The 20,785-nt window shown below is 34.6% G+C and overlaps 1 protein-coding gene across 2 annotated transcripts in view; it reads right to left on the bottom strand.

Annotated features, from left to right (window-relative positions):
* Nucleotides 1-20,523, bottom strand: part of LOC129787871 (homeotic protein antennapedia) — a 154,633-nt gene extending 134,110 nt beyond the window's left edge. Inside the window, exon 1 of one of the 2 annotated variants that reach the window (XM_055823695.1) lies at nucleotides 19,905-20,523. The gene's annotated coding sequence lies outside the window, so the exon portion shown is untranslated. The remainder of the gene's footprint in view (nucleotides 1-19,904) is intronic. The other variant, XM_055823697.1, reaches the window with a different exon arrangement.
* Nucleotides 20,524-20,785: the final 262 nt, after the last annotated feature.

Below are 20,785 nucleotides of genomic sequence, written 5' to 3'. Positions count from 1 at the left end.
AACTAAATCATCCTATCAAGAGGGATGTGCGAATGCGCAAGGAGACACACAGAATAAATAAAATGAGGGTGAAAATTCTCTCAAACTCCAGAGGCTGAAGAAATTAAAAGCTCCTTAAATATTTGGTCAAGATGAAATTGGAACATTTTTTTCATCTTATTCTGTTGCTGGGAGAAAATTAAAAGGATTAGAACAAACATAATTTAACTTATTTAGCTTGGAGAAATGTCGGCCATTTTTCACGTGAAGAGTGAGCTTTTTGTCGCACCTCTGTGCTTTGTCGGCCAAGCGAGGGTGGCAGCAAAAAAACATGTGTGCACAGAGCTTTTGGCACCTTTGGTGGGGAAAATTAAAGGGACTTTGCGACGGAAGTTCGTTGAGGAACATACTGAAAAATTTTTAGAGAACTCACAGGGTGAGCAGAAAGTCTTCTTTATTTTTTTTTTAAATTAATTTTGAGAAAAAATTATTGAATTGACTGGTTTATTCTGCAATAATGTTTGACGTTTTAAATCATTTAAAGCTATTTTTTAGCTGTGATTCTTTCTTCAAAGAATTTTTCAAATGTTTGAGATTTTTTGTCATTTGTCTGACATTTATTCTAACGTTTGACGTTTGAATCAATGTCTGATATTTATTCTATTGTTTGATTTTTCTCTCTTGTTTTTTTGACATTTTATTCAAGTTCTTTATCAGACAAATAAAATCTAGGGTTTGACTTCACTTTTTCTTTTTAATTTGACATTTAATGCAATATTTTGACATATTCTTTCTAACGTTGGCAAATCTTCGTTTCAAAATTTTCTTCATGTAATTTTTAGTCTAGAAACAAGTGATTTTAACTAAAATATTTATTTCTTTAGGATGTTTTAAACAAACAAATACCTTAATTAGCAAACATTCTTGCAAAGCAAAGCTTTAGAGAAAATTCTTACGAAAATTGTTTTAAGAAAAAATATTACTAGGTAGTATAATCCACCACCCTGTGTTTCATGGCATTATTTTTGCAACAACAAGCCCCCGCGTTTGCAACCCTTTTTGCGTCTCTCCCACCCCGTAGTGTAGCACCCTTAATTCCGTGGGTAGGTACTTCCATCATCATCACATCGTGGAGTAATAAAAAAATAAACATAAACCAGTGAAGAAGGGGTTGTTGTTAAAAATTAGAGGATGTAATTTTAAATTGTAATTCTAATTTGGTGACGACATGAAATATGAATGAAGGCACCACCCGAAAATGTTCAAGTGCTTGTCAGATGCCCAGAAGTGGATACATTAACATTGCGGCTATTTTAAATTGTGTTTTTCATTTGTTATTCCATGCCCTGTTTGCCGTGCGGGAGCTTTTTTTCAGCACTGTGTGGGTGTGGGGGTGGTGGAAAAAAAAACGAACCACCAACACACAATAATATTGAATTAAAAATTGAAATCGTAATTTATAGATGAGAGCATGGTCAGGTTTTTTTCGCTGTTGCATTACTCTGTGCTGCATTTGAGCATTGACATTTTTTTTGCATGACACAGACGCCAAAGGGTTGGTGGAGGAGAGCCCTTGTCCAACCACCCACTTCAGTTTCAATTGCGTGGGGGGGGGGGTGCCGCACACACAGCCAGAATGGAGGAAGGATGCGGGGAAGGAAAGGATTGGAAATTGAGGCGAAAAATTGCGATATTCTAATTGCTGACACACCCCTTCGTGGTTCGAGAAATCGAAGATTAATCCATTGATTGGATTCAATTTCCCCCTCACCACTGTGCTGGCTAACTTCCCCCCGCGATGAGGTAATCGGGTGAGTAAATAATGCTGGCCGCAGGCGGTAGGGCTTTGAGTGGCATAAATTATACAGGAAGTCACATTAAAAATATTTATCCAAAAAAAAAGCCCCAATGTTGGAAAAAAACACGCAACCGGCTGCAAAAAATCATGTAGTAAGAGTGTTTTAATTTTTGGGCATTAATTTTGTACAATTCCACCCCCACTCCGCCCCTCGCTACGTCCACTCTTGGAGCTTCCCCACATTGAAGCTTTTGGGGATGCTGTATGTATGTATATGAAAAAAAAAGAGCAAGCGGAATAATTTCTGCGGCATGAAATGATTATGAAAATAATTACAAATGTCTGTCTGGAATGAATTTTAATTGAGAAATAGCACACATAACAGATTTTTCAGCAATAAAAGTAATTTCTCTCAAAGCAACAACAGGGGTGGGTTCTCTTTTTTTTGCTGTTTTGGGAAAAAAAAGAGGCAGCAAGTAGGGCGCGCTTAACTATATAATACTCCCTGCTCCCCCTCTAAAGAATCAGCAGCAGGAAAGGCATAGAGTTAGGAAGTAGAGAAAACAGAAAATATATACTCAGAAGAGTCCTAAATCTCTCCTTTGTGCAATAAAGATGTAAATTGGTTGGCATTATTTTCAAAATTTATCGTCAGTTCAAATTAAAAACTTGTGAACATCACACTTCAGCCGCCTCCGTGTTTTGTTCCACCCAAAATAACCAAAAAAGGGGGAATAGGCCCTCATGATTGCCATTGTTGAGCATCAGCAGCTCAATTTTCATCTCACACAGCATCCACCACACTCTCTCGGGAGGAACAAAAAATAAAGAGAGAGAAAAGACGGATATTTGTTATTTGAATTACAAAATTATGTGGTGAGAATAATTTGAATTTATTCATTTATTATTCATAAGTTCATTCTCTGTGTTGTGAGGAATCCGCATATGTTGCCAATGAGTGGGAAAAGGAGGTTGTAGGCCCGCTGCTATATAGAACGCAGCCTTGATGATTTTGCTATTCGCAGTGCTTTACACACTGTGGCCAAAATTTTGGGATCTATGCGGTAAATCATATTTGTACCAGGGGCGTAGTAGGAATTTTTTTTCTTGGGGGTGGTTTTTGAAAAAAAAATTATCAAAAAAAGGATAAAAATGAATTGAAAAGAACAACTTAAAAGTCGAAAAGTATGAAGATTGAGATAATTAAACATTAGAGAAGAATTTTATATTCTAATTAGGAACTTTTGAGATCCTGTGTAACATTTTTTAACGAGGGACATTTAATTCTAAAAACGTTTTTTTTATATTTTAAGTTGATTCTAATGTTTAATATTTATGCTAACGTTTGACGTTTTTTTCTTTGAAACATTTAAAGTTATTTTTCTAAAATTTCACGATTGTTTTTTAATGTTTCACATTTCTTATTCAAAGTTTGGGATATTTTTACCGTTTGACACTTCCTTCCCAAAAAATTGACGTTCTTTTTCCAAAATTTAAAGTTTTTATTTTAAAAATCTTCTTTTTAAAATTTTTCATATATAGTTCTATTTTCTATTTTTATTCAAGAGTTTTTTTAATTAGAAAAACTCTCATGATAAAACATTTCAAGAGATTAAAATTTATATTTAAGAATCTTTGGAGAACACTTAATCACATAATTTTAAATAAATTTTCAGGCTTCTCAATAATTTTTGTTCTAAATCAAGAATTTAAGAAAAGAATTAATTATTCTAATAAAATAATTAGCAAAAATTCGATAAATTTACAATAACCAAAAAATAAGGAAAAATTCTCATTGCGTAAGGGCTTCTAATTAACTCCTTTTCAGTCTAAATATCCCCTGCAATTTTATGAAAATATACGACTCCATGACAAGTAATTTATTCCAGAGAGAAGAGAGGTTTGTACCCCTCCGAAATGTTGACGAAAATTTGCTGTTTGGGTGGGTGGATGGTGGTTAAAATGCCGGGAAAATATACACTGCGGTTGCTTGTTATGAAGTTCCTCACCCAATATGATGTATTGTTGTTAGCGAGATGATTTTCAAATTCATATTTCAAGCCCGAATAACTCCGCACACACACAATTCCGGATGAGTCGGCAGAATTATTGTAGTTTGAAAGCACACTTCCTATATATTTATACGGAATAAATCTCCTCCTAAATGTGAAGTTTGAGATTTTCCACCAGGCGCCTCCATCTACTTCACACACCCACTGATGAGGAAACTAATATGCAGAGTTTATTTGTGAGTAATTTTCGGGGGGAGAATTAATTGAAATTCCACACAAAAGAGCGATTAGAATACGAGAATATGTTGCACAACGGTGTATTGTTGATAAATATGATTTTTATCTCATTTTATGCTATTTAGTATTATTGTATCAATTTTTATGCAAATGAATTCATTGATGAAAGCCTAAATAGAAGAAAAAATTATGCTAATATCAGGCGCCTCCATTCAAAACAATATCTAAAGCATATTTTATTTCCGTGCAATGGAGCTGCTTGAGGCTGTATTCTCTAGGAGTGAAAATTTCCCATGATAAACTCCCGAAGGCTTTTGTCAAGAAAAGTAAGGAAAACTTCACGGGAGCTTAATTCTTTAAGAAAAAAAAGAATGCACCCGTGATAAACACCCATAAGATTTTCCCGGATTTCACGTTTTTTTTTAAAGCACAAAAGCCTTCGGGAGTTTATCACGGGAGTTTTTCACTCGTAGGGAATTCATGCCCTGGTGGTTGTCATATCTCGACAATATTTTGCTAATTGGATGAGGTTTTCCTTCACAATTTTTGCCATAAGAAAAACGTATTTATTCTCCCCGAAAAAACCTTCTCTAAACCAAAATTATTTCCACTCTAGCCGCCAATTTGCGTGCACACTGCATTCCTAACTATGTGCAATTAGTATAAATTGGAACAAATCCTTCAAAATCTCATGAATGTCATCAAAATCTTCACAATCCACGCGTTCTTCTCGATGCAACACAGAAATAGCTTGATGAGGAATTGGCACACACAAGTCCCTTATGGATGCGCGTTAATTCAATTAGTTTAAAGGTGATTTATCGGTCATGTTGGCATCTTGTGAATCACTTGGAAGTCTCTATGATAAATATTTCATCGCAACTGTCGCGATAATTGACTTGTACTTGTGTAAATTATTACCTTCAAAGCCATGTGCAAAAAAATTGCTTGATTGAAGCGATTATATAGCTTTAAAAAGCTCTCATTCAAAAAAAGAGAGAGCTTTAGATTTTTCACTAGATGCGTCGCGGAATTGTGTCAAAATGGGTGGGAGGGGAATGTTTTTGATTGAAAATAAAGGAAAGCCATCCTGTAGGCAAACAATTTATCCCACTATCGAACATAGATGGATCATTTACGCTATAAATCTCTCTCCCAAAAGCCTAACGAGATTTTTTCCGGGTGGTTAGGATGCTCGAAAAAAGAGAGGCACGGGCTCCAATATTTTGCGATTGGCTCCTCAAATATTGTTTCTCGCCCATAAATCATCTGGGTGGGTATGAGCTTTGGGAAAAAGCTCAACTTGCGACAATTTCCATGGAAAGTTGTTTGGCGGCCGGGGGTTTTTTCGTGCAATTTTATGGTGCTCCTGCGGCTGCATTTTGGGAACAACAAAAAAGACCTCGAACGCCAATGAACTCTCGCGGATTGAGCGCTTCCATCGCTGCATAACGATGAAATAGCAAGGGAAAAAACCTGAAAGCTCGATGGAAATGGAAAATTCATCTCAATGGGAAATTTATTGTGTGTCAGTATATCGAATTTTTACCCAGAAAAATTTGAAGGGAAAAGGAATTAAAAATCAATTCAATAATTTCCTGGACTTTAACCATAAAACTCTCCTCATTATTACCTTAGATGAAAAGAGAGTTGTTGCGGAAGAAAAGCGAGGAAGTTGGGAAGCTGAAAATTGTCGCTCTTCCCAGTTTATTTTGTAAAAGTAAAAGCAAGGAATTGAAGAGAATTCATTGGGATTTTGGAATGGCAATAAAGGAATCCCCCGTAGTAGAATGTGGAATCACACCAAAAAAGAAGAAAATAAAATGTATTGAGACACTCACTTTGAGTTTTCCCATCTCATTCCCACCCACAGGGAAAGCCCAGAGAGCTAGCAAGAGATGCCACCATCGTCGTCATCGTAAACACACACGGGTTGGGCGAACGAGAGTGAAACGAGAGAACCGGAGTTTATTTTATGGCAAATTTTATGTTATTTTATGTAGTGTAAACGGCCCATAATCGTAAAGACATCAAAACAAATCGTAAATTCGAAAAATCTCCACTTGTGGGTTTCCCAACTGCAACCAAAACGCCACGACGTGTCTCGGCACAAGAAGTCTGTATTGCGGGATACCCGTTGAAGTCACGTGCCAGGGACTTTATAGGCAAAACCAATAATAAATGATAAATTTATTGCTTTTTTAACGACTCAAGGTCGCTATTTATGACACCCTCCCACTCTAGGGACTTTCAAGAGGGAGAGAGAGGGTGCCAAAACATCCGCATATCATCCACCACATATTGCCCCGGAAAATCACCTCTCACGTGGCGGGTTTTTCACCTCACATTTGAGGCTCTTTTACCTATTAATAGCTTGACTATGTAGCGTACTATATGGGTTTTCTGATGCATCTGACATGAGGGAAATTTGTGGGCTTTTCCCTCGAGAGTGAAATTTCTGATAAAATTCCACACACAAACATACGCCGCTTCGAAAATGCGCCGTGTTGATTCTTTTACAGCTTTCTAAGCTCTATTTTGGGTTGATGAAAAATTCACATCATACACTGCAACTACATTCACCGTCTAGCTATATGCAATGATGCGAAAGCTTTTTTTATTATTTATTTTCAAAATTAATTCAAAGCTTATGATTTTTTTATTTAAAGGTTTGGTCAAGTGTATTTTTAATAAACCGAAAGAAAAATTCTTTGTTTTATTAACTCAAGAAAATAAAATAACAAAAATTTTTAAATATATTCTAAAAAGTTTTAGAAAATTAATTAGAAGAATTTGAAGGAAAACATGTAACTGTATTTTCAAAGTTTTAGATTTTATAAAGAACCTTTTTTATTCATATGATCTAAAAACGTTCTAAAAAGTCTAAGTTCATTCTAGAACCAGCAGTATTTTTTAATTCTTTTTTTTTAAACTATCTTAGATATTAGCTGAATTAGGCCCAATATTCCTAATTTTCATTACCTAATTTATTAGATTATTCTTCTGTTAAATTCTTCTTCTTTTAAATTCTATTTTTTTAAATCTATAATATTCAATGTGAAACATACAAATAATTGATTAATTCATGAGAAGAATTTTTCTTTAGTTTTGTTTTTCTTTGTTTCTTATTTTTTATGACGAATTAAAATAAGTTCTAAAAGATTTTAGAAATTTAATCTAATTGTAAAACTTCTTTGGATGTTAATAAAAATGTCTTTTTAATCATAAATATCACTTAAGTTTTTTTTAGGTTCTTAAAGAGTTCTAGAATAATTTATAGGTTTTATCTTGGAAAATTTTTAAAGAATATTCTTTACTTTCTTGGATTATTTTTTTTTCACAAATAGATTGTATTTAAATTTAAATAAAAAGAATAACAAGGAATAATAACACAGAGCAAATAGCTCATTCTTCTGTCCCGCATAAGGCTTTACCTTAACCCCAACAAGGTACCTCCTCGCATGTCCCGCAATCTGCATTTCCCAGTGCCACACAACACTGCTCAATTTGGAGGCAAATTGCCAATTCAGTGTGTGTTTTGCATCGCCCAATGCATCGTCAATCTCAAGCGATGAATATTGATTAATCGGTGACGCAAGCACCCACCTCCTCGTACACCCAAAAATATTCATTGTTGAGAAATTCCTCTCTTTGCAACAATAATTTTTTTTTCTTTTTGCACCAAAATATGATTTATGCTTTTATTGGCGGGGTCTCTCCTCGCAAAACATGCTGCTTCGGAGTGTTGCTCTTTTTTATGACTTACTTGTCTGCCGATGGTGTGTTTGGATAAATATTTACTGACATGTCTCCATGAGAAGCAATTGAGAGACATTGTTCCTCGTGATTCGGGTCGTTTTGCGAGGCTTTTACAAAAAAAAAACTCCTCAACAAGAAAATTTCCAGGAAAATTTGGTGAGTTTTTTTTGTTAAAGAAGAAGCAATAAAAAATATGTTCATGATAACACAAAAAAAAACATGCAAAAATGAAGTTTTCTGGTGGTGGAGAAAATGAATATTTTGTATGTCAATTGCCAGAAGGAAGAGGATGTGTGTTGGTTGAATTTATGGTTGCCAAAACACTGCGCTTGGCATGACTTATGTGTATGCTTCATATTTCGATGCGCCTCTTCAAATGCCAAAGAAATGGACCTCAGGGTGAAAGAATTTCTCTTTCTCAAGCAAAAAAAAAATGAGTGGAATTCTACCCTCAAAAAAAAAGAAGAAGATCGAGTCTCATTCAGAAGCCCCCTTCTTAAGAAATAATTTTTATTGCGCCAATTGGCATTCAAGTTTATTGTTGCAAACACCTCTTTCCCAACAGAGGAGAACCAAAAACAGCTGAGACTTTATGATGTTTTGTGCAACTTTGGCACCTTTAGGTTCGCTTTTTTTCTCTCTCTTCAACGTGCTGACCAAAATTAGAGGTAGAAAAATTTCAAGTGAAATTTTGAAACAAGCCCATGATGTTGTAAGAAAACAACGACAAAAAGTTGCCCGTGTTTTTCGGGGAGAAGAGACAGCGCCGACGAATCACGATGACCAAGGAGGAATCACATTAGAATTCCAAAGAGTCCCAAATCGCATCTCGCCTCACACAATTCACCGAGACACTTCGTGGATGCCCTTTTGGGGGCCTCAAAGGAAAAGAAACCAGTTTTTTGAGACACCCAAGGCGATGGGAAGTCAGCCAAAGAATTGGTACACCAACGCCGTTAATTTTCAAGATATAAAAGGGAGCCAAAAAATTTCTATTCAAATATTCCTAAAAAATGTTTTTGATGATTTTCTGCAGGATTTATTTTTCAAAATATTTAATTTAAAAAGAAAAATTATTTTTAGAAATTTTTTAAGACTGAGATTCGTTTAAAATAAATTACAGGTGAAAAATCATTTTGTAATAAATCTTTTAGTTTTTAATTTTTAATCTAATAAATTTTTTAATTTTTAATTTTTCCAAATTTTCAAAAAATAATTTATAATTTATTTAATTTTTTTGAAGGATATTTAAGAAAGAAAACTTTCTTTCATATTTTTCAGTTTTTGAGTCTGATTCAGACATGAATAATTTAAAAAAATATATCATTTTATTCTTTCTAGAACCATAATTAGAAAAAATTCATGATAATTGCGATAAATCTTCATTTTTAAATTTAAAAATGAAGATCTTTGCCGTTAAATAATTCTTAGAACATTAAGAATTATTTACATGTCTTGAAAATAATTTTCAAAAATTAAGATTTATCGAAATTTTTAGAATTTGTTCTGATTATGGTTCTAGATTGAAAAAAAAATTTTCAGAGAAAAAGAAGTTTTATTTATGTCTGAATTAGACAGAAAAAACTATAAAAAATGAGCCAATTTATGCGATTGACGTTAATTTTAAAGCTTGACTATTTTAAAAGCATTTGAAAAACTTTATTTCAAATTTTCTAACGTACATATCTTTTACCAATTAAATAACTTTTTTGACTTCTTAGGAAAAACTTTGAACTGTTTAATACTTTACCCAAAGAGCACGGCGGTTCCCGGCCGTATTCCATTTCGGCCAAAATGTATTCCGCGCGGGATTCCCGCTCAGGCACCGTATGGTGCACCATATATGATGGTATTGGGAAAAATTTGGTACCCAAAATCGGGTCGTGGCTCCATAGCAGGTAAAATTTTACGCCTAAATTAGGGAATACCATAGGGATATCCGTATGGTGTCTGGAAACAGCCTCTGCCACGACTGAAAAAACTCCTACATGTAGGCAAAATTTTTGACATTTTTTTTCTCTTTCCCTCTCACTTATCTTTCTTTCTCTCAAACACATTATTTTCTCTACCTAATGCTCTCCTTTTACAATAGTGTTCCCTTTTCTATTTTGCCTCACCGGGAGGTAAATGGCCAAATTTCATGGAGATGTACTTTGGCAAAAATACCTCGTCTTGGCAATAATATTCACAAAGAAAAATTCACGCGTTTTCACGCGTGACAAACATATGCGAGATTGATTTTCAGATAGGATATAGATTAGAAGAGTCATAAATGACCTTCTCATTTCATAAAAATTAATATTTCTTTGAAAAATTAGACAATTAAAAAAATTCAAATTATACCCACATCATTATGCTTATTTAATACAACATTGGATTATGTTTCTTATGCTAGAAACTTTATTAAAATGGCATAAATCGCTTTAGTTTTCAATAAATAAACTTTTATAAAATATCCATGCCACGTGTAGCTGAAAATAACCTCAAAAGGACAACCATTCGTCGAATACATGAAAAGCTTTGCATTTCAGTACAATTTTCTTCAGCACATAAGAGCATTTTTTATGTTGCTGACGCATTTGCTCTAAGAAATCATTGGGAAACACATCTTGTATTCAGCATTTAAAATGATAATTGAAAAAAAATTCAGAATTATTAAAAATCTACCTGAAATTGGGAGGTCTTTTCTTTGGGCTGCATTATTGTTCCCTCAGAAGAAAAATATGCTAATGCTAATTGCTAATTCTTCGAAAAGTCCAAAAAGTATCTCTCATATTGTAAAAGGATTACATGTTTTAAAACTTTATCAATGGAATTCTAAGAACAATCAGGTAGATATCTAGTTTTTATTACAGGACCCATTTGCTAACTAAATCTTATGTAGGTAAAAATAATTAAAAATATTTGTACCTAATATTAGGAAACTTTTTAATTATTCAAATCAAATGATTATATTAAATTCATGAAATTAATAATGACATTTTTGCGAAATGCGATAGTGTTTTTATGTTGGTATTAAAAGAATAGTTTTTATATTTCATTTAAACTAATAATTCTTTATTATATTATTTGGGTGGCTTTTTAGTTAAATTTTGAATCATGTTTTCTAAAAATAGGGTGGTCATACCCAAAAAATGACAGAATCACATAAACAATCCTTCCAAAATTATTTAATTTCAATAAAATCTTAATAAATAGCGATTTTTGTACCAAAAAGAGCATAAAATTATGTTCAGTGATACTCAATATGATCCTTAGAATATGTTTCAATAATTTCTTTTGCCTATCCTTTGCGGAAAATTGTAATTTATCAAAGATTTTGGATTGTTTACAGTTCATCGCTTGTCCGGAGAACATCTTCCCGGATACATCCAAGAATAGGTTATGATACAAAATTATTTTAAAACACATTATAAATTCAGAATATGATAAAGTTTTAACATAAATTTAGAAAACTATCAATAAAATATTAATTATGGATTAATATTCTGAAAATGATTTAAATATTTTATGATTTCTAAAACCACGTGTTCTGATATTAACTTAAAACCAAAATTCACGCGTGCAACGCCTGTATTTTGGAACCAACGTTGAGTCGTAATCTCTAAATTTTTTGGATCCAAAATTCACGCGTAGCCACGACTCTGTGTTGGCACCAAAATTGAGGCGTAGCTACGACTCTGTGTTGGTACCAAAATTTAGGCGTAGCCACGACTCTGTGTTGGCACCAAAATTTAGGCGTAAACTCCAATTTTTGTTGGAACCAAAATTCACGCGTAGCCACGACTCTGTGTTGGCACCAAAATTGAGGCGTGGAGCAGACTGATTACGACTGATTTTGTTAATTTTAGATAATTTAGAATTATTTTAATCTGAATACATCTGCTCCATCATATATTAACTAAAACTAATCAAAAAAAATTGCCAAATATTTTTAATTCTTCAAAATATTAGAAATTGTACTTCAGTCGTGGCACACTCCGTGAGTTGACACCATATGGATAGGTGTATGGTTATCCAAAATGGCTAGAGTCGCCGGCGTGCTCCTTGGGTAGGCTGTTCAGACACATAAAAACCTTCTCTGACTATACGACACTTTAAATGCAACGTTAGAGCTATATATTGTACACCATAGTCATGGAATTGACACCCCTTGGTAGGCCTCTAAAATACCAAAGAAAAATTCGGTAAACTCCAAACATGACTAAGAGCATTTTATTAGAATTGTCGCCACAGAGTAAAAAAAAAAAACAACGAAGCCTTCCCTTGACCTCATCACCTGCAACGTGACTGTTTTCCTCATGAAAAGTGATGTTGATTTCTATGTTGGGCCCATTGCTGGGAAAAAAAAGTGTTGAATTCCACAAAAATCTACATAGTTTGGCTGGCTTATTTTTCTTTACTTTTTTTAAACGTACAACAAACAACATGGACTGCAAAGACAGGCCACAGAGTCATTCGACGAAAAATTCTGTGACTTTTTGATTTAAGCTTGTGGTTCGTTTTTTGTGCCTCCACACACCTGAGGTCAGTCAGGTAGTGTTTGGGTAGTGATTAAAAATTCATGCCGTAACTGTTAAAGTTCAGTATTTTATGCAGAAGAGATCGCATGGGGGCCCAAATGGAGATGAATACAAAATTTCTGCCCGGCCAATCTCTCACAGTGTGGTGTTCTGGCTGATTAAAATTAATCATTGCATCATGCGCGAGATGATCGCCCTCCCCGCCCTTCCTGCTCATTCGTGGTGGCTACGCGGAGTGCCCTCAAGTGCTTGGGAGCGAACTCCTTTGATGGGCACACAGTCTCTCCTCATCCAATGGTTGGAAGTTGGGAAAAAAGAGTCTTCTTTTGCGATAAGAGAATACAGCGGGAAGATCATTAATCATTTGAAAATTACTTATTTACCGGCTAATTTATCGCTCTATACAAATTGCATAAATCATTCCTAAACAAGATAAAGTGGTTTTATAAAATACTGTTTCACTTTCGGTACCAAACGTCTTAAGTGTCTCCGTTTGTGCGCATCTTTTGGGGCCTCCTCAAAAAACCAGAATGCATACATAACATACCTATATAGCAATATCTTTCTCCTTTGTCCATCATATATACAGAGCGGAAGGTAAAGAACTCAACCTCTCATTTGCGGGCTTAATTTCATCACTTACGGAGAATAATTTTTAAAGAATATCTTGTAGATTGTCTCATTTCGGATTAAGAAAATGCTTGAGAAAATTTGCTTAAAGTTTTTAAAAGAATTTAAAAAAAATTTCTGAACTTTTACACCTGTCAAAGAACTAGATTTCTGAAGATTCTAACCTAGGATTCAAGGAATACAACATTTAAGAAAATTTCTTTAAATGTTTTCAACAAAAATTTCTCAAAACAATAATCTTTTCCAAAGCTTTCCAGCTAAATCATCAAAACCAGACAAAAAGCCATTAAAGTCTCATTTCTTTTGCCATTCATTCAAAAGGTACCCCATCCCTGGTGCACGCAGGAAGAAAAAAGAAGCTGGCGGACAACAAATGTACTTCGGGGCCAGGTGAGATAGGACAAATATGAGAGAAGGAAATCGCAGAGAAACATGTAGCGATATTTTCATGTCGCCCCAACTTTTTTTCCTTCTTAACATCCAACTCATTCAGTCGCCAATTGTTGGGAAAAGGGGGGCAAAGAGGCCCCCCGAAAAAAAAGAACGAACTGAAATGCTATCGCGAATGCGACAGGAAACAAATTAGCAGCATTCTCATAAAGTCCATGAGGAGATTTACGGCGAGAAAAAGTCATCCGGAGAAGCAAAATGGAAGGCAGGTGGGGCAACCACCCGGCGTCTCCACTGCCTAAAGCTTTCAGGGGTTTCTCTTTTTTCTCTTCTCCTTCGGGAAAAGCACACAGAGGGTGGGAAAACTTTCTCACAGATTTTTTTTTCATTTTGATAATAAATTAGAATTTTTCAAATATTTCTCAAAGAATTTTCTTTTGTGAAAGGAAAATTCAAGGAGAACAATTACTGAATAATACTCCCACTCATCTGTTCATTGCCTCTTCTCCGCCCTCCGTGGGGGCGAAACCCTCTGTGCGCCCGGGTATGAAAAGCAAGCAGTGGCTCTTTAAGTAAAGTACCCAATAAAATACAAGACTTCCGCTATAAACACTCAAATAACCATATCATTTCACCTACTATACGTGATGATCGTGCAGCTCTTGTTTACACAATAAAAATTTCTCTCTCATTGCTCGGAAATATTTTTTCTCTCTTTACATCGAGAAATGTTGCTGGAGGTTTCGAGTTGGAAATTAATAAATTATTCAAGTGACGACAATTTCCAGATGTTGGACGGTTTGGGGAACAAATTTTGTGGGCTGAATATACTCCTTCGCCAAAGCAAATTGACTTATGAGCGCGATGATTGAGGTTTTGTGCCTCAATGAGTTCTCACGCAAAAGACATCTTTATTACTTCCATAAGGAAGGTTTTCCCCGTTGGTTTCCCCATACAGAGTGAGAGGAAAATTTGAGGGAGAAATTCATATGGTTTTGTAATGTAATAATTTCTTTGACCTTTGACATTATTTTTTTCTAGGGAAATTAAGAAACGAAAAGGTTATTCACACTGAAAGAAAGATTTAAGGTGGTATTTTTAGTGTTCTCTTTTTGCTTTCTTTTAGTGTTGGAATATGGTTAGAATTTTATTTTAATATTCCCTGACATACAGAACCTTAAGAATTGTTTTGTAAATCAATTTTTAATTTATAAAACTTAGATCTAGGTTATAAAATAAAACTGAAGCCTGTTTTAAGACATCTTAAACCTGACTTGACAAACTTAAGTTGGATTTAGGTCTAGCCTAAAAACTTAAGCCTATTTTAAAATAAGTAAGGGCCTAAATGTCTAAATAAAAAAAGAAGACTAAGCTAGGCTTAAGTTCCAGAACTTAAATTTGGTTTAGCTTAAAATAAGTAAGGGCCTAAGTGTCCAAATTAAAAAAAAAAGAATCACAGCTAAAAAGACTAAGTTACGCTTAAATTCCAGAACTAAAGCTTGGTTTAAGAAAACTTGGTTTAAATCTAGAAGTGACTTTCCCCCAATATCTATAAAGTTTTATTAAATTATTATTTTATTTTCCATAAATATTTTTTTTTTAGAATTCTTTCACTTTGAGCTTTTCTCTCCCTCACAGAGCTTTATTGCATTTGTAATTTTTTAAATCCTAAAATACATTCATTCATAGATTTTTTTAATACAAAATAATACGAAATTGTTAAAAAAAAATTCGAATCAAACATGAATTAAAAAAAAAAACTCATTCCAGCAAATATCAACTCTATCCGACAATTCCAATAAAGCTTCCTTATTAATTTATTTATAGCTTCCGGGAAGCTTTTAATGAAACTCCTGATGAACTTCCGTGTGTATGGTGTAGTGGGAAAGTTCTCCCCGAGGCTGGGAGTCCACCAAAAAAGCCCAGAGATAGATTGCAATGAAATATGCAAAAAGGGTTGGTGGTTGGTGTGAGCTTTTACGTGTGTTTGTAGGTCTCCTGTGCTTTGTCGCTCTGTTCGACACAGGGATGAGATTTTGTGCATGTTCCGGGTGCGACAGGAGTGCGAAACAGGTGGGCAATAACCATGGAAATAATGCACGAAACTCCCTCCTACCTCCCCCCAACCATTCTACGGCACCGCCGTGATAATCATAACGATGCCATTTCGCTATGTGCAACACAGAGAGATGGAAAAAAAAGAAGCGCGCGCGCCCTCAAATGGAAATTTTCATGGGGAATTTATTCTCTTTTGTCAATCAACTCAAATTCTCATGATTTAGCAGCAGCAAAAAAGCTGTACAAACATGCAAAATGGGTTGATTGACGTGCCCCAGAGAAGTAAGTGTAAGTAGCAAAAAGAAAAATCAAGGAAAATTTGCATAATTAGCAATTCTCAGCGATGTGATTCCAAACATCGTTAAACAAAACACCATCTGATAGTATCAATTATTAAAAAGAGCTTCACTGCATGGTGTAAGATTAGATTGGATGCGTTTTTTTCTTCATGCTAGCCCGATTGAGATTGGAGGAGCTGCACGCAATGTTCCGCACCTTGGTGGAAGACGTTACTTCTCATGCACAGTAATGTGGCGGAAAAGGGGGCCCCACACGTTGAAAAATTCCTTCTTTGCGCGAGAAGAATTTTTCACCATTCGTCGTGCGTGAAAGAAAAATTCCGGAATTGGATGAAAAATTAATTAAAAATTCATTTCAATCTTTTCAGCGCTCTGGCGACTTTCTTATGAATCTCTCATCATTCTGCGCGGGATTTCCCTTTGGTGTTGGGGAATTTTTGAATGCTGTGAGAGATTCATTTTTTCATGGTGTCGCGTGACGCTCAATAATTCGCATTTAGAGCTCAAGGGATTAAGTGCATCGTTGCTGGGGTTGAGTAACAAATTGACAGTTTATCTTTGAACTACAGCCGCCAAAAAAAAAAGAATCCAAAAAACATTCATCTTCGTAGCGTTTAAACCTACATTTGCCTTTGCGCTCCTCCAGGCAGATTTGGCGAATTGGAAAATCAGTGGATGATGAAGAGGTGAAATTCATGCAGACTCACCCACCTCCACCATTTTTTTTCTCTTCACTCTTTTTTTTTAACAGTATGGCAGAGCAATGGCTATAAATTAAAGCAAGAAAGAGAGAAAGATTTAATTACAAAGCAACGCCAAACAATAGTCATACCACTTTATTTAGCAATCGTCGGTGTGGAAAAGAAGAAAACATTTTGGTGGTACTCAACAGTTGACACACACACAACTTTGCAATGTGGCGCACTTAATTTCCCGTGAAACACTTTTGGGAAAGTTTTTGGGCAAGCCTCAAACTGGGAATCTCTCCTGTGACTGACAGATGGAAGAACTTTCGTCTAGAAAATCTCATTTTGAAGTACTTTACTCCAGAAACAGAGTTCAAGCAAAATATTCAAAGCTTTCTTTAAGGTTAGGCATTTGATTGTCTTTTAAATTTTACTAAAGAATGCGATTTGAGCAGGGAAAATTTAGGGTATTTAAAGGTAATTTGAAAACGCTAAAAAAACTGCTAATTTGCCTAATTTTAACGTCAAAGATTATTGAAAATTAATTTATAAATAAATCATATTTTGCATTGTAATTTAAACGTGTTTAATTTAAAAATTTAATTTATTTTATAATTTTTTTTAGTGTAGTACACTCAGAAAATTTTCTTTGTTTATTTAGATTGCATAACAAGGCCATAAAATATTTTTATCTTCACAAAAGACAAACGAATTCTATTAACAGAAGAGTTTTAGAACTTCCTACACGAAATTTCAAAAACTTTGGTTTAGAATTGACTGTTCTATACGATTTTGAAATCAGACTTAATGAATACTTTAAAAAAAATCTTTGTTATATCTGGGTTGATAAAAATCTCTTGCGTCTTACTTTATTACAAAAAAAAATTAAAAAAATACATAAACATATAATAATTTTTTTTATGTAACGTACAGAAGCTTTTATAAAATTTTCCAAACTAACCTGACGTCGCCCACTGCAACATCTTAATAAAATTTATTTTACTTAGGCGCTTTTCATTTTTTTATTAAAGAAACTTTTGAAATAATATTGTTTATTTTGCAAAACCCCTCGATAAAAAATTATTAAAACATGAGTGAAATTCATTGTCAGACAGACTTAGAATTCCTTAAGAAAGACTTCAATTTTCTGAAGATTTTTTAAGAAAAACTTAAGAATTTCTAAGTAAAAATTAAGATCTAAAGTTTTCTTAAGCAAATCCTTAAATTTCTTAAGTAAATCGAGCAAAATGCATATTTTTTATGATTTTTACGGCCTGATTCAGTCTAACTGAAGAAATCTTAAGTTTCGCTTAAGAAAACTTAAGAATATTAAATTTTTCTTAGGAAATCTAAAGTTTTCTTTTTAAAGAGTCTTTAGAAATTTTATGAAAACTTAAGCCATTCTTAAGAAATCTTAAGTGTGTCTGACTAGTTTTAGCCCACTGTTTTGAAAGTTCTTGAATCCTCTTGTAATTCCTTAAACATTTATTAATATTGATTGAGCATTAAAACATAAAAGATTTTGCAATTAAACCCTCATTTTAAAAGTTTTCTTTTTGCTTCTTTTCAGCACATCTCCAGGTGAAACGGGAGTGCAAAAAAATCCTTTGCCCTTGGCAATAAATTTAAGAAGAAAGTTAAAGGGAGAAAAAAAAGAACCAGCAAAACCATAAAGCGATTGAAAGTGAAAGGACATCCCCTCATAATTGCAGTTTTCCCTTTGAAATTGTTGCTGGCTTTTGGTAATAACGCCAGGGAACATGTGCCGCGATAAGGAGTCTCCTTGGGGAGGGTTTTTAATTGTCTACCGTCACAGTGGGTGGCTCGCTGTGTGTGTGTATGTTTTCGAGTCATCCCCGTTGCCTGCCAATTTGCCGTCGTTGCGGGAAAAGGGCTGGCAAACGGCAAGAAAATTGACTGTAAGTGCACTTCATTATCCCATCCTTTTTGCCACTGCCCCCAAAATGTTCATCATCCTCGCATTGTACTTCCCGTCTGTGATTTAGTGTCACTTCTGTGGCGTTTTTTTCGCACTCTCTCTCTCGTGGCAGAAAACACGGATAAAAGAGGAAAAGGAGGAAAGAATTTTAATCGACATGATCGATAGGGGAGCTGCAGTGAGCTTTTTTTTACATCGATCATCTCGATGGAGCCGCCGGGTGGGTGCTACCCATTGCTGCGAGGATTTATTGGAGCACGACAATTTTTCTGCAGAACGGACTTTTCCGCAAAAAATAGGCAAAAAGCGTGGGAAAATGGACAAATTGTGAGGGGTGTAGCACTTTGACCTCTTAACATGATGAAGTGTAGCAAGAGGAAAAACAGAGAAGGGGGTTGAAAATAAGTACGCAACGCATGTGTTAGATTGACTCTCTCTCACTCTCTTCTTCCGTAAATGAAAGTGAAAATTTTGTAATTTATCATGGAAACTTGCAAATTCTAGCCTGGAAAACTTTCATCAAATATGTCTGCAAATTAACAGATAATTTTAAGCCCATTTTGTGTGGAAAATTCTGGCAATTCTAGAAATAAAAGGAAATTGTTTCTAGAAAGCATTTTTTGAGAGTTAGTTGCTTGAGAGCGTTCTGGTTTATGTTTTAGAGGTTCTAGGGTTTCTAGGCATTTTAGGTTTATTCTTTTCTTAAATGTTATTTTCTAATTTAAATGAAAAACTGTTAGTTTTTTTAACTGGTTAGTTCCAGATTCTAAAAGTTCTAGGAATTCTAGGCCATCTAGGCTTGTTTTTAGGATAAGTCTTAAACTAGAATTCATGAGGGTTTAAAAAATAAATGAAGCCCCTTAAAAATAATTTCAAAATAGAATCTTTTAGGGTTTTCCCTTTTAATTTTTCTCACATACTTCAAACACTTAAAAATAACGAATTTAGTAATTAAATTCCTAAAATTTCACCTTCAAAACAAACTTAATTCTTTAGAATTTTCATAAAGGGTATTTTTAATATTTTTTCTTAAGAATTCTTTCAGGGATTTCCCTCCGTTTTTTTTAATTTTTCCCGCACTCCAAACATTCAAACAAATTAATTTAATGCCCTACTGCGTTATGTTTTGAGGCTCAAGGCAAATGAACTCTTTCGGAATGCCATCCCACAGAAATATTTTACTCTCAGAAAGAAGAAAAAAATGTCTTCAGAGTTATTTTTATTTGGTGGCTAATTAATTTTTTTGTGTGAGAGAGAAAATCGTTTCTAATTGATATGGCTTTTTTGGCCAAGCGAAGAAAATATACAACCAACGGAGGAAAATAATTAATCTTCCCGGCGGTAGCAGGTGTTAGAAAAGCGGAAGCAATTAATGCGAATAAATTAAACACTTCAACGTTGCAGCTTTTACCTCGGTAGTCTTGGGAGCAAGTCCTTTTGCTCGCCACAAGAAGTTTCAAATGCAAGAAAATTGGCTTTTCCACCTCCTTGGAAAAGGGACTTTGTAACGAATATTTTTTAGGGATTTTTTTTTGTGGTTAGGGAGGAAAATTGTAAATTTCATGATGAATTTTAGAACGAATAAAACACTTACCTCAGTAAATTCGCAAAATGCCGTCGGTGTTGCGACGTTGGGCGCCTCCACTTGCACTCACACAGCACAAAAGTCTACGTACAAGGGGCAAATGAGTGTGTTTTCCTCAGCCCTTCACTCGTCTCTGTTTTTTTTTTCTGCGATTTATATCAATTTAGAGGTGGTGACAAGTCAATTTAATCTACCATCCAAATGACAGACGAATGTACCGTGAGAATTAATTTTAAGGGGGATTTTTACAGCGACGAAAGACTCGCGCGCGGATTTAAAACCGGGCGTGCTCCCGAAGAAATGTGATTTATGGAACCTTTCTACGATATACTTTTTATTTTCTTTTTCTTTTTTTTTCTTCTGTTGCTTTTCAGCTTAAGGAATTTCCTTAACACTTCACGTTAATTTTTCTTTTCTTCAACAACTCCTTTCTTTTACTCAAAATTTCTCAGGAAAAATTCCTCGAAACTCGCAGATTATCAACAAAAAAAATCTTTTGATCTTTCAATGGGATTCTCCTCAAGATACGTTGAGTGTTGAGAGCTGGAAAATTCCTTGTTCAAAACGAGATATTATACTTGAAAGCGCTCTTCCTCGGGGAACGTTCTTTGGTTGAGTATGGATGTACGAATGCTGCCAAGGATTCGATGCTTTATTGTTATTGCCATGCCAAAAAGCTCCACGATGTGTCCATTTTCGCACAAGAATATGGGTGAGAGAGTCACATGGATGTGTTCTCCTCTCTCCCGCAAAAAGAGGGGGATGTTGCGATTTAACCCACATCATATTGCAAATCTAACAGAGACAAGAACACTTTATGAGCTTTTCAGGGTGAATTATTCACTCTCTTCTCCCCCTTTTTGTGTGAATGTCGCTTCTGTGTGTGTGTA

Source organism: Lutzomyia longipalpis, chromosome 1, assembly GCF_024334085.1.
Source record: "Lutzomyia longipalpis isolate SR_M1_2022 chromosome 1, ASM2433408v1".
Taxonomy (NCBI): Eukaryota; Metazoa; Arthropoda; class Insecta; order Diptera; family Psychodidae; genus Lutzomyia; species Lutzomyia longipalpis.
The sequence above is the reverse complement of the archived record's forward strand: the minus strand, read 5'-3'. Positions and strand labels throughout refer to the sequence as shown.